General features: G+C 40.3%; 1 protein-coding gene across 9 annotated transcripts in view; it reads right to left on the reverse strand.

Annotated features, from left to right (window-relative positions):
• The window catches only part of Cask (calcium/calmodulin dependent serine protein kinase), a 323,785-nt gene that overhangs the window by 202,181 nt on the left and 107,690 nt on the right, over positions 1-13,914 (reverse strand). The gene's annotated exons all lie outside the window — the stretch shown is intronic.

Here is a 13,914-nt window from a genome sequence, read left to right on the forward strand (position 1 = left end):
ACTCACTCTGTAGACCAGGCTGGCCTCGAACTCAGAAATCCGCCTGCCTCTGCCTCCCAAGTGCTGGGATTAAAGGCGTGCGCCACCACGCCCGGCCCTGGGGAATTTTTAAATATTATCTACAAAACATGTTGACTAACTCAGGATCTTTAAAAGAACTAACAGATATCATGCAGGTAGCACTGCCATGTATAAGATGAAAGTACTGTTTGCAGCTGGGCATGGTAGCATCTGTTTGTAATCCTAGCACTTGGAAAGTGGAGGTAGGGGGATTGGGAGTTCAAGGCTACCTATACCTAGATGGTGAGTTTAAGGCAAACCTGGGCTACATGAGACAATATAACAATAACAACTACAAAACAACAACAAAATAATCCTATTTGGAAAACAAAATTAATATCAACATCCTTACATTAACGTTGGGCAGGGACATCACTTGTTTTATATATAACTAAAGTCTTCCACTACTAATAGTGCTAAACCTGTTTGCTGATGCATGAAATACAGTGTGGTGTCGTTATATCTGAAAGTAGAAGGGGAGACAAGAGAGTACCAAGTCCACACTGCACAATGCAATAGACAACATGAACTCTTTTTTTGTTTATTAATTCAAACTTAGTCCTGTCATCATCAAGAGTAATGGTTGCAGATAAAACCTTACAAAACCTACTCACATACAGGCAACATAAAGAAAAGAAGGCAGTACAGAATAGGTACCATGAGAAACAGAAAGATCAATAATACAGTGTTAATAAAGTCAAGCACATAGAGAAAATAAAAGTATATAAAGTTTAGAATCTGAGAAAAAGCCATGAACATTCTGAGCTGGTAAAGTTCCACGGAGAGGTCAATCAGTGTCAGGAACTAGGGAAGTCCTGAGTGAATGTGTGCTATTGACATGTGCACAGCTGTGTCTAGGACCCAAAAGTCCCAGACCCACGGGAGTGGCACAGCCTTCCCAAGTGAGGCTCAGAGGGATGGCAAAGCCTTCCTGGGGTCCAAGTGGGAATGTTGAATGAACATCTAAGAAATAAAGAAGGTGGATATGTTGGGAGCAAATGAAGTCCTGAGTGAATGTGTGTGGTTGACAAGGGCATACATGGCAAGGACTCCAATGCCTTAGACCCCTGGGAAATGGAAACACTTAGCTTAGGCTCAAGGAAATGGCAAAGCTTTTCCTCCTGGTTCAAGTGTGAATGTGAAAGTGTATGCAGAAAATGCACACAGTAGCTTTCTCTCTCCTCCACACAATGTTTACAGCCTGAGGACTGTTTCTGTTCAGACACAGTTCCTGTTATGATTGCTAAGCATGCCTGCTTGATTTAGCTGTATACCATAAGCCCTGCCTCTTTGATTTAGCTGTAGATGATAATTATGCTGATCTTGGGGGTTGGTGGAGTACTACAGCTTCTCCATCCTAGAGCACAGAGCACTTGATCCCATCTTTTCTTGTATCTGTCCATTTTTCTTCCCTCCTCACTCCTAGGCAGGGTCTTGGAACCCAGACTATGGAAGGATGTGGCAGGTCAGGGCTGAACTTGGTATACAAGAGACCATTGTTTAATGTTAGATTAAAATTTATCATTTCTCTCACTGAGCTGAAAATTCCAACCATTCTGTGAGGTAGGTACATTGCTGATGAGGAAACTCCCTCAGGATTGGAAACCTGTTCAAGATCACACAGCTCGACAGCTATTACAGGAGTGAGCTTTGAACCCTGACTCCAAAGTCAACAAGCTCTCCATTATGCTGTGTTATGGATGTGGGTGTGATCACAGATAAAGAATCTGGAAGGAAGAAAAACTAGAAGAAGAAATGGCTGGGCCAAAGCAACTTTTGCTTATTTGCTCCCTCTGGTTGTGAAGGCAACACTGTTTGAGGCATTCAGTGGCCCTGCACTGATAAGAAGTGCACAGAATCTGGAGTCAGAAATGGTGTGAATCCTGTCTTTGTCTCTTCCACCTGCATACCAAGTACTGACTTCTATAAATGACTTGCTTTTAGTCAATGAAATGGGAATGGTGAGAGGTCATGTGGTACCTTCAGAGTCTACTAATTGGTTTCAAAGGGCAGTGCTAAGATCACAACAAGTGGAACACAGCATGTGGGGGAAGAGGCCAAAAGGTGTGTGTGTGTGTGTGTGTGTGTGTGTGTGTGTGTGTGTGTTCACCTCAAAAAAGGGGGGAAAAAAAGGAAAAGACTGAGGCTGAGGAAAAAATGCCTTTATGTTCAAAACCAGTTGGGAAGGCCCTGCAGGAGGAGAGGGTCAAGCAGTTGCAAGGCTTGTGTAGGGACCTGCTAACTAACCACAAGGAAGGTCTTTAACAAGTGTGTTGGAGGGCCAAACTGAGCCTAATGACATCAGATGCCTGTATGGCTCTCTCCTCTCAAGAATGTTCTGCTTCCCAACTCCAGGGAAAACGTTTCATCTTCTCTCGAGCGTCTCACTGTATCCGAGGTCACCCTTTCATCTGTCTGTTTTTCACATTAGTGACTCCTTCGTTTCTGTTCTGATGAAAGGCAGTTTTAACTCTGCTCTGACAGTCATGAAGCAAACACATTGAGTGTTTGCCACAATCAAGCCTGGTCTCTTTTCCACTCTGCAGTTTCTTTTCCATTTTGTCCCTTTCATGCAACTACACCATGCTTCAGTTCCCACTCTGCTACATGACAGCTTTGTTACACTGAAAGCTTTTAGTAGAAACAGATCTGCCAAACAACCCCCTGCGCTCCGCATGGCGAAGGACTGAAAAAGCTCTTAGCTTAATACCTACCACTCTCCAAACAAAGGCAAAATTTCTGGGGCCCCTGCTTTCCAATAACAGTGTGACATAAATGTTGGTGAATCTGACATTTTGTAGCCAAAATGCTGACAGAATAGCACAAAACTGACAATATGAAAATAAATTTGAGATGATAGGGACAGCAATGTAAAAAAAAAAAAAAAGAGCACAATTGTTTTCCATAATTCAAGTATCAAGTAAATAGTGCAAATAAAAACCATCCTTTTCAAAAACAAGTATCAAAATGAAAATTAAGTTAAAGATCTCAAAAAGCACGACTATACTGTATATGCATTTTAACTGTAGATTCCAGAAGTAAGAAACTCAAGTGGCCGTTTGAAAGTGTGAGTAAGAGAACATGCACCTGTTGAGTGCTGTTAAGTCCATGATGACATAGTGGGGTAAAACTACTGTTTGCCTACATGGTGACTCATGAGGCAGGGATGGAAGAGCTGGAAAGCAGCTGGTAATACTTTGGCATGACTGTGTGAATGCTTACAGATGCTACCATGAAACCCACCTGTGAGGAACATGGCTTAGTGGGGCCATCTCTGCTTGGAGTGACTGCTTGGTTAGTCACTGGCAGCCTTCACCTTCCTCCCTCCCCCCTTCTCTTCTCCCCCTTCCTTAGGAAATTTTTGAAAGAGATTTTCAATCCTCGATTTCTATATTTAGTGCCTTCACATTTAACTATGTAACTATATTTAATCAACTCATTTCCTTTTAAAAGAGGCACTAATGATACTTAATTTTATAGCTCAAGTCAGTAACATATTTAAATTAAATCAGCATACTATACAAACTTAAAACTACTATTAATTTCCTAAGAAGTTTGGGCTGACCAATAGCAATAATATCGTGATTGCCATTGCACGGTACTAATAAATAGTACTGTGTATGGCACTAGAATTGGCTTTTTGGTCTCTTAAATAAGGGAAAGCTAGAGAATCTACTTCAGTAATAAGTTTAAAATACGATTTTCCTGAAAAAATTTATTATTCATTTTACAACCACTTATTAGAGTTTATAAAAATTTGGTGCCATTTAGTGCTGTAATTCTGCAGCAAGCTTATTTGACAATGGGTAAGAACTAGGTTTGATATTTATAAATATGATTGAAGGACCAATTTCAACAAGGTTTAGCTTTGGAATAGCAATCTCAATCTCAGTATCTGTACTTTAAAAAGCCTACACATAAGAGTTCACTTACCCACTGGGAAGAGAGGCCCTTGGTCTTGCAAAGTTTATATGCCCCGGTACAGGGGAATGCCAGGGCCAAGAAGCGGGAGTGGGTGGGTAGGGGAGTGGGGGGGAGGGTATGGGGGGACTTTTGGGATAGCATTGGAAATGTATATAAAGAAATACCTAATAAAAAAAAAGAATCAAAAACAACAACAAAAAAAAGAGTTCAGTTACCCAGGAACCTTCAATGAAGATTAGACCAGCTATTTTAATTATATCATATTTGAGCAAATGTATGAAAAATATTATTTGAACATGTACTTAAAATTAATAAAATGTTACTTTTGTGCTCTTTGAGAGCCAGTGTGTGTGTCTTATACTTAGTCTATATAAAAATAGTCTAGTCACAATTTAAATGCTTAACAGCAACATGTGAGTAGCAGCTACAAGTGGTACAGCTCTAGATAAATAGACTTGTTTTTTTTATTACCTTTATTTATTTATCTGTGTGTTCATGTGCACATGTGTGACAGTTACATGTAAATGTCAGAGGACAACTTCTGGAAGTCAGTTCTCTTGTTCCACCATGTGTTCCATGAATGTTCTCAGGTCATCAGGCTTGATGGCAAGGGACTTGATCTGCTGAGCCATCTCACCAGCCCAATTTACATTAATTCTTATTTTTTTCTATGACTCCCTTCCCCATCAAATTCATACCCCCAAACTGCCAGGTAAGCATTCTACCCATAAGTTACATGTCCCAAGCTTTCTTGTGCCATTCTTGGGCAGACATTTGCAGTTAATAATTTAAAAAAGAATCTAAATTCAATTATGTGTAGTTCAAGGATGTCAAGAAAACTTTGTAGTTATTAAGATAAGCTATAATTTATCAATTAATAACTAAATCTGAAGTTTTTCCACTATTGTTAATCTAAATCATTTATTTGTTCTATCATTTTAAATTATTTTTATTTTGTTTAATTTACCAAATAAGATGGTATATAGTTGTATACACTGAATATAATAGCTATGTGCTTCAAAACTTAATGAAATGAATTGTTTTATAGATTCTAACTCTAGAATATGCAATAAAATATTTGAGATTTTCATTTGTGATTTTCAAGCACCCACTTCAAGTACTTACTAAATAATTGTGATCACTCATGTAAGTGTGTGTGTAACTGTCACACATGTGCACATGAACACACAGATAAATAAATAAAGGTAATAAATTTTAGGTGCATTATACTGTCTTGTTCTCATAACAAACCTTTCATTTAATTGTTCATACAAATAAGGAAGTATCTTATTTAGCACTCAAAATATAGTAGCTATGTAGACACATAATTTAAAATTTCTTAGGAGCCAGAGCTCCTTTCAGAAAGTCTGTTGAAGTGGTAGGTGGTCTGCCTCCAAAGACTCTTCGGTGACATTTAAGGGAAGCACAAAAGCTATGAGTAAGGTCAGGATCAAGACAGGTAATTGTCTACCGTACCTCCTGGCTGTTATGACACGGGGAACTCAGGCACTGTCATGCACTCCAGCAATGAGCAGTTTTGAGAATATCTGTTGAGGTTTCAAAGAGTAAAACTCTCATAACATTTCAGCTGTTTGCTGCCAAACTCAGCACTGTGCTATGTGCAATGTATAAAACTACCATTAACTGTGTTCCTCTATTCTTTGAAAAAAATTATAAGAAGTTCCCTTGGGGACAATCTATGCAGTCCAATTTGCTGTTTCCCATCTTGATATCAAAATAATATAAATTATGTACTAATTAGTGTATAAATGTTTACAAGAATGAAATAAATATATTTTAGAGTGTCTGCCAAATAATGACACTGAAGCTCTTCTCTAGCTTTTGTAGGCAGAATGCCAGAACGTGCATTTTCTTACTCTGTAAAGAGCATACATTTAGAATCAATCTTCTTTCCTCATTTTTCTCCTCTGAATAGCTCTTTTGCCAGTTCATCAAACTGGGGATGAATAAAACAAAAGTTGCCTTAACAATTGAATTTGAGAGGCAGAGGCCTCTCACATCTGATTCACACATAGCTAAGTGGAATCCTCTGAGCTAGTGAAAACAGTCTGATGCGAGGCAGATAGGCCGGCCTCACCTCCTCTTCAGTTTAAGAATCAGTGGTCACTTAGTCATAACAAAAGCCTTGGCTCATGACACAGCATTACATTAAACAGTTACAATGGGCCCATTATTTAGATCATTGTAGATAATGGCTCATTTCATATAAAGTTTTATCTTTCATATAAAGCTTTTTTGGTTTCACTTAGGACTTTCCTGGCCACAGCAATGTAGGTCCTCTGTCTTGGGACCCTAGGTCACAGCACATCAGGCCAGTCACATTATTCCATAGATCTGGCATGTACCTTTTTTTGGGGGGGGGGATATTTTCTTTATTTACATTTCAAATCCAGTTTCACCCCCAGCAACCCCCTAACCCACCTCCTTACCCACATACCCACTCCTGCCTCCCTGCCATAGCATTCCCTTACACTGGGGCATCGAAACTTCACAGCACCAAGGCCTCTTCCCCACTGATTCTTGACAAGGCCACCTTCTGGCATGTACCTTTTAAAGCACTGATACTTTCTGCAGGAAGGTACTTGTGCTGATAGCATAACAGACTTGAAGTCAAAGGTCCATTTAAAAATCCTGTTCCCAACAACCGGTAGTTGTACCACCCTTGGAGCCTTATATTCCTCATCTGTAAGATGGGAAGAGTAAGAGAACAACTTCTACTCAGGATTATGGAGAAGCCTACAGAGTTCATAATGCACAGGAAAGCACTTTGTCTAGTACATAACATGAACATGGTTCTTTTGTCTTTGACCATTTTTGATAAAAATCATTCCTTCCTATCTTTACCAAAATCATTTGAACCAAGTTTAAAGATAAAAGGATGGCAATGTGAATACCCCATCACTAAGCCATACTGTTATATAGTTCAATCCAACTTTAACACTGTAAATTTTCATCTATAACTTTTCAGGAAATCATTCACTTCTTGGAATTATCCTCAGAGAAACAGCTGTTTCTCCTCCTCTTTACAGCTGCATCTCCTGTCCATTGTCTTTCTGCATCACCTGTCAATTTCCCTTCCTGCTATTAGCCCAGTTTCAGTCTTCACCAACTCTTGTTTGGACCACAGCAGTAATCATCTAATGTGCTCCTTTACCTTCAGTTTCCTCTTTTCATTCTACTCATTAAAGTGTTATCAGAATTTAAAGCAGCTATTATCATATACTCCACACCCCTCCACTGTGCTCTCTTCCATGCATTAAAATGTTATTATACTCCTTTAGGATGGCTTCAATTTTTACCTCCAACCACTTAACTAGAGTCCACAGACTTATTTAGCAGCACAACTGGAATCTAAGGGCTTTTTTTCATTCCACTAAAAAATTTCCACATATCTACATTTCAGCTGCTTTCCCTTCAGCTTCTGACCCATGCTTATGTGCTTTAAAATGCACCTTTTCAATTTTTAATTTATTTTTTAAATTATTTAATTTACATCCGAAATGCTGTCCCCTCCTGGTCCCATTCTCACAGAATCCCTCTACCACCTTCCACCCCATTCACCTCTGAGAGGATGGGGCCCCCTGGGTATCCCCCTGATTAAGTCTCTGGAGGATTAGGTACATTCTCTCCCTCTGAGGCCAGAAAAAGCAGCTCTCTGATACAAATGTGCTGGAAGCCTCAATCTAGTCCATGATCTTTGGTTGGTGGCTTAGTGTCTGAAAGCTCCCAGGGGTCCAGGTTAGTCTTCCTGTGGGGTTCTCACTCCCTTCAGGGCTTTCAATCTTTTCCCCCCAACTCTTCCATAGGGGTTCCTGACCTGAGTCTAATGTTTGGCTGTGGTTTTCTGCATCTGTTTCAGTCAGCAGCTGGATGAAAGCTCTCAGAAGACAGTTATGCTAGGCTCCTGTCTCAAGCATAACTAAGTATCATTAATAGTGTCAGAGACTAGTGCTTGCCCATGAGATGGGTCTCAAGTTGGGCTGGTTATTGGTTGGCCATTCCTTTGGTCTCTGCTCCATTTTAATCCCTACATTTCTTTTAGACATGACAAATTTTTGGTTGGTCAAAAGTTTTGTGGGTGGGTTGCTGATCTTATACCTCCACTGGGGCTCCTGCATCCTTAGTCATCAAGGAATGCAAATGAATATGACCCAGAGATTCTACCTTACACCAATTAGAATGGCTAAGATCAAAAACTCAAGGGATAGCACATGCTGTTGAGGATGTGGAGAAAGAGGAACACTCCTCCATTGCTGGTGGGATTGCAAACTGGTACAACCACTCTGAAAACCAGTTTGGCACTTCCTCAGAAAATTGGAAATAGTTCTATCTGAAGACTCAGCTATATCTCTCCTGGGCATATATACAAAAGATGTTCTACCATATCACAAGGACATGTGTTCTACTATGTTCATAACAGTTTTATTTGTAATAGCCAGAAACTGGAAGCAATCCTGATGTTCCTCAACCAAAGAATGGATACAGAAAATGTGGTTCATTTAGAGTGGAATACTATTCTGCTAATTAGGACATCATTATAGAACTAGAAAATATCATCTTTAGGGAGGTAACCCAAACCATAAAGGACATGCATGGTATGTACTCACTGACAAATGGATACTATACAGAATACCCATGACACATCCCAAAGACACAAAGAAGTTAAACAAGAAGGAAGGCCCAAATGAGGAAGCTTGAATCTCACTTAGAACGGGGTACATAATAGTCATGGGAGACAGAGGGAGGGACCTGGGTGGGAGATAGGAGGAGGGTGGAAATGGGAGGATAGGATCAGGTGTGAGGAAAGTGAAGAGGTACAGAAGCCCAGGAGAATGAATGGAAATCTGCAGCTGGTGGGGGTGGGGGTGGGTTGGGGTGCATCTCTAGTAAGTCCCAGAGAGACCTGGGTTTGGGGAGGCTCCGGGAGTCAATGGAAGTGTCCTTAGTCGAGATGCCTAAAAGCGGGGTCAGGGAACCTAAAAATGCACCTTTTTTGAAACATCCAAATTGATTCTCATAGAAAAGGAAGGGGACTAGTGGGATGGATTGCTAGAAAAACTGGAAGGGATAGGAGGATGAATATGGTCAAAGTACATGATGTACTTGAGTAAAAATATCTTTATGAAATGCATCACAATAAATGTTCCTTCCCCATTTAATACTTCACATGCTTCTTTACCCTGATGAATGTTACTCATTCACCTAACTCCCATTGACACTCAGCCCCACAGTTGTTTTTAACTGTCTTCAGCAGAGGTAGGCATATGCTGCTGTGATGACATAGCAACACTGTACTCCTAACACCTGCACCCCCATGCTTAAGATCTCAGCATTTACCAACTTTGCTTGCTGCTGGTGATTCTGCCAATCTTGTTGGAAGGCAGCACCCATTCGTCCTATGTCTATTGTCACATAGTTCAGAGAATTCTAAAAATGGACTTTACCGTAAGCCATCATTGTAACATTCTTATGTTCACATTTTACTCAGAAAGAAAATGAGGCCCGGTAGACAAGAGACATGCTCAAATTCCCATGGCTAATTTATAACCCAAGTGAAAGATGAGCACAGGTTTTTGATTCCCAATCCATCTAGCACTCTGATATCCCATACTTTCTATGGAAGATGATGCTAAAACCATCCAAACTTTGAGGCAATCTCTTCTCAGTAGCATACTCACATTGACTAGACTTTTCAGAAAGTGGTTAAAACATACAATCTATATGCAACAAAAAGGGTGTGAACATTACCCTCCACATTTTGTTACCATGACTGCAAATGGAAAACGTCAAGGTACTGCCACCACAGAATGCACCAACTTTAGGCAAAGTAATGTATGCTTGGCATTTCTATGCCTTTGAGTATTTCATATATTGTACTATTTAATAGTATCATATGGCTCTAAGGTTTTTCTTGAAAAAAAAAAACACTTAAGATCAAAGGTTCCGGGAAATTTTAACAATTTAAGGGATTTATATGTGTATCTGTTTACTATTGGTTAACTAGTCAGGAGCTGAGTTTTTAAAAAGAGCATATCTGACCTTCCTCCACTAGAGGGAACTCAAAGTCACATATAATTTGCAAGGAAGCACAGTATCACTAAGATCTGTGTGTGTCTGTATGTGTGTGTATATATATATAAATATATTGAGGTGATTGGTGAAAACCCTCTTGTTGCCAACTAGGTTCTTATCTTGCCCTTTCCAAGAATGAGGTGGGCAGGCAGCCAAGTGAGTACACAGGAGAGGTACTTTATTATCACAGGATTAACAGCCTTAAATGAGATTAACCAATTTTAAACTGGATAAACTGGTCTTTGTGGGACTGGAGGGAGGCTGGAGGTGGTGGGGAGGGGAATCTCTAGAAAGTACCAGTGACCTGGAAGGTGAGAGGGAACTCATAGAGCCCACCTCCAGTTGAAAGACAGGGCATCAAGTGGAGGGATGCCACAGTCAAAAACTCTGACCCAGAATTGTTCCTGTCTAAAAGAACTTCAGGTGCAAAAATGGAGAAGAGACTGAAGGAAAGGCAGTCCAGTGACAGCCTCAAATTGGGATCCATCTCAAGGTGAGGGTTCAAGCCTTGACACTATTACTGATGCCATGTTGTGCTTGCAGACAATAGTCTAGCATGGCTGCCCTCTGAGAGGCCCTACCAGCAGCTAAGAGACAGATGCAGATACTTACACTGAACTGAACTGAAGTCAGGAACCCCTGTGGTTGAATTAGGAAAAGGCTGGAAGAAGTTGAGGAGGAGGGTGACCCCATAGGAAGACCAGCAATCTCAACTAACCTGGACCCCAGAGATCTCTCAGACACTGAGCCACCAACCAGGCAGCACACACCAGCTGATATGAGGCCCCTGACATACATACAGCAGAGGACTGCTTGGTCTGGCCTCAGTGGGAGAAGATGCACCTAACCCCAGGGAGTGGGGAAGCCTGTGGGGGGCATCTTCTTGGAGATTGAGGAAGGAAGAATGGAATGAGGGACTGTGGGAGGGTGGGTAAGAAGGGGGTAATGACTAGACTGTAAAAAAATAAAAGTAATTAAAAAGAACAATATATGTGAACTCTTGGTAGCTTTGGGATACTAGCCAGAAGTGTTACAGCTATGAAAAGTGTTATGACTATTGTAGGTCTTTGGAGCTGTAGGTCCAAATACTTTCAGTTCACGATTGGGTGGGTCTCTGGATGCAGATCCTGAAGGTACAGAGGTCTTACTGTATTTAGCTGGTTAGAACCAAAAAAAAGCTTCTGGAGACAGATCAAAAGGCTTACAACAAACTGAGAAGCATTTATTCAATACAATCTATAGAATCTGTGGAAGAACAATGAGGAGCCTCCACAATGGGGAGCCAATGTACAGGGGGTCGGGGTACTTACTTCCCCAGTATTTTGCAAAAAGAACTGTTTTAGGGGGCTCAGCAGCTGGATTTCAGATCTGCTCTTTAAGGTAAAAGTACCTTTCAGGGTGGAATAGGTGACCACCTTCTCCAGATATCATACTGAGGAAGGCCTAGAGGGAACAGGTGAAAAAGCCAATGGAGCAGCCGGTCCTCCACCTTCACTTCCAGAGTTCTCCTCACTTCATTTCCAGGTAAACTCTGAAGATTTAGGAGAAGAAGATGACAGGGTGTAGTCACCTTTTTCTGAACAGCTCTGAACTGGGAGAGAGCTTCATGGTTTGGTAGCTGGACTGATAACTTCCATCTTCTGCAGCTTCCCAGTATAAAAGGTCTATTCTAAGTACAGTCAGCATCTGGTGAATACTGATAGATGTCATGCTCTCTGGCCATGGGATATCTATACAATTTGATTTTGATAGAGAACCAAGAGGGCATCAAGTCAGACTATACTCTTCCCTACAATATAAAGCCCCTGTTACTACCAATAAGGAGAATCTGCATGGAATGGCCAATGAGATGTGAGTTACCAATTTCTTGGCATTATTCAAATTAACTAAGGTTAGTCACCACTGGGTCTGCATGCCCACACAGGACTGCATTATAGGAGGAGGTGACCAAAGAGCACATAACACAACAAAATAGAATGTATATAGTTTAATAGATCATGTTTGAACTTATAAGTGAACCAGTATTTCCATTTAAACAATGGTTTAAACACATATTTCTCTACAATTTCTGAAAGTTCTTCATAGTTTTGCTTTATTGTATGAGAATTTAAGATATTTCAATCAAATCCATCCTCCAGTTTCCCCCAATCTCTACTACCCCTTGAAGGCTAGCTAATAATTTAATAAACAAATTTTAAATTAAAAGCTTAAAATAATGAGTTAGGAGGCAGATTATATGGATAAGTAAAACAAATTTCAAATAGGAGAAAGTAAATGGTCAGTGGATCAAAGAAAGTTGAAGTTTAATTGGGGTTAGCATTATGATGTGCCACCTCAATCTAGGATGGTAGACCCGAGTGTAAAGGACTGATAATATAGGTATAGCACAAGGACTTTATTATATGCTACTTCCTCTCAACAGAAACACTGTCCTGGAAAGGAGGGAGGCTCATACAAGACCAAGAAGTAAAGGAAACAGGAACAATCTAGAAAGTAAACTAAAACTTAAAAAGCTATGAAACTTCTGAAAGTCGGAAGATTTACACACTCCTTTGCAAGGTTATCTAAGCCACAACAACTTCTGGGGAGAAGGTACTCTTTGATCAGCCTCCAGGGAGCACCACAGACACAGCTTCCATTAATTTCCACCTATGCTGGGGTTAGCTTTTCAGTGATGCCTTTAAGATACTCATGCTCCTGCAAGTAGCACACCATCTACACTCCTATAAATTCATTGCTTCCATAAGCTGGATTTGAGTGAGATAAACGGTTTCTTTCACCTGTTGTTAGTGCCCCAGATAGAGTAAATAGTGGTTTGTTCATGTTTTCCCAGTAAAAGTCATGCAACAGAGTCCATCATTGCATTCTAAGACTATGCTTACTAAGGCTATAATCAGCTACTGATAAAGGGATGAGATAATACTAAAGCAAGTTTATCCTTGTGAAATATGGGAAGATGGTCAACCTTGGCTTAAGGAATCCAAGTATGCTATAGAGGTCCAAGCACCCTTAAAACTGTCTAAGAATTTCCCATTCTGTTCTTCATTTATTTTTTCTTTCCCTCTTCTAAAGGATTCAAATATACATAACCTGTAAGGGCTTTCTTAGCCTCCTAAGGGTCCTTACCCACCCATTCCACTCATTGGTCACCTCCCAATAAATGTCTTATATACCTAATCATTTCCCAATAACTGCTTCTCTGTAGAACCTGAACTAACATACCTCCAACAAGGGAAGACTGTGAAAAACAAGCTGACTATGCTTATCAAACTACTGGAGAAAGTTCACAAATAGGAGGCATTAGGTATTTTCAGAGTTAGTAGTGCTGGTAGAGTAGAAAACAAGAGTACCAGATGACCTTGCACAAACCCAGTCTGTGGTCAAGTAATTTACTTTCTGGAGACCTTGGACCCAAGATACATAGCTCAGGTCAAATGAAGTGCTGTACTTAAACAGGATAATCACTTAGAAATTTCATGTGCCAAACAAAACAACTTCAGCCTCATTTAGTTAATGTTGTCTAGTGGAACTCATGTAATTAGGCTTAGATGTGTGTCTCATCGTATCAGCAGATATATCTTTAACTCAAGACAGGCACACAAGACTCTTCCTTATCAAACTGACTGTATTAAGAATAAAACAACAAACAAACAAAAAACCCAAACCCTACAGATAGACAACTTATGGGGCTGTCAAATATGGCTCAGTTCTTTTCTGATCACTTATAGTTAAGTTACTCCTATATCTACATTTTCTAGGCAACTGTTGAATACTCCCCTAGGAAGGAAGGAAGGAAGGAAGGAAGGAAGGAAGGAAGGAAGGAAGGAAGGAAGGAAG

The sequence above is a fragment of the Mus caroli genome, chromosome X, assembly GCF_900094665.2.
Source record: "Mus caroli chromosome X, CAROLI_EIJ_v1.1, whole genome shotgun sequence".
NCBI lineage: Eukaryota > Metazoa > Chordata > Mammalia > Rodentia > Muridae > Mus > Mus caroli.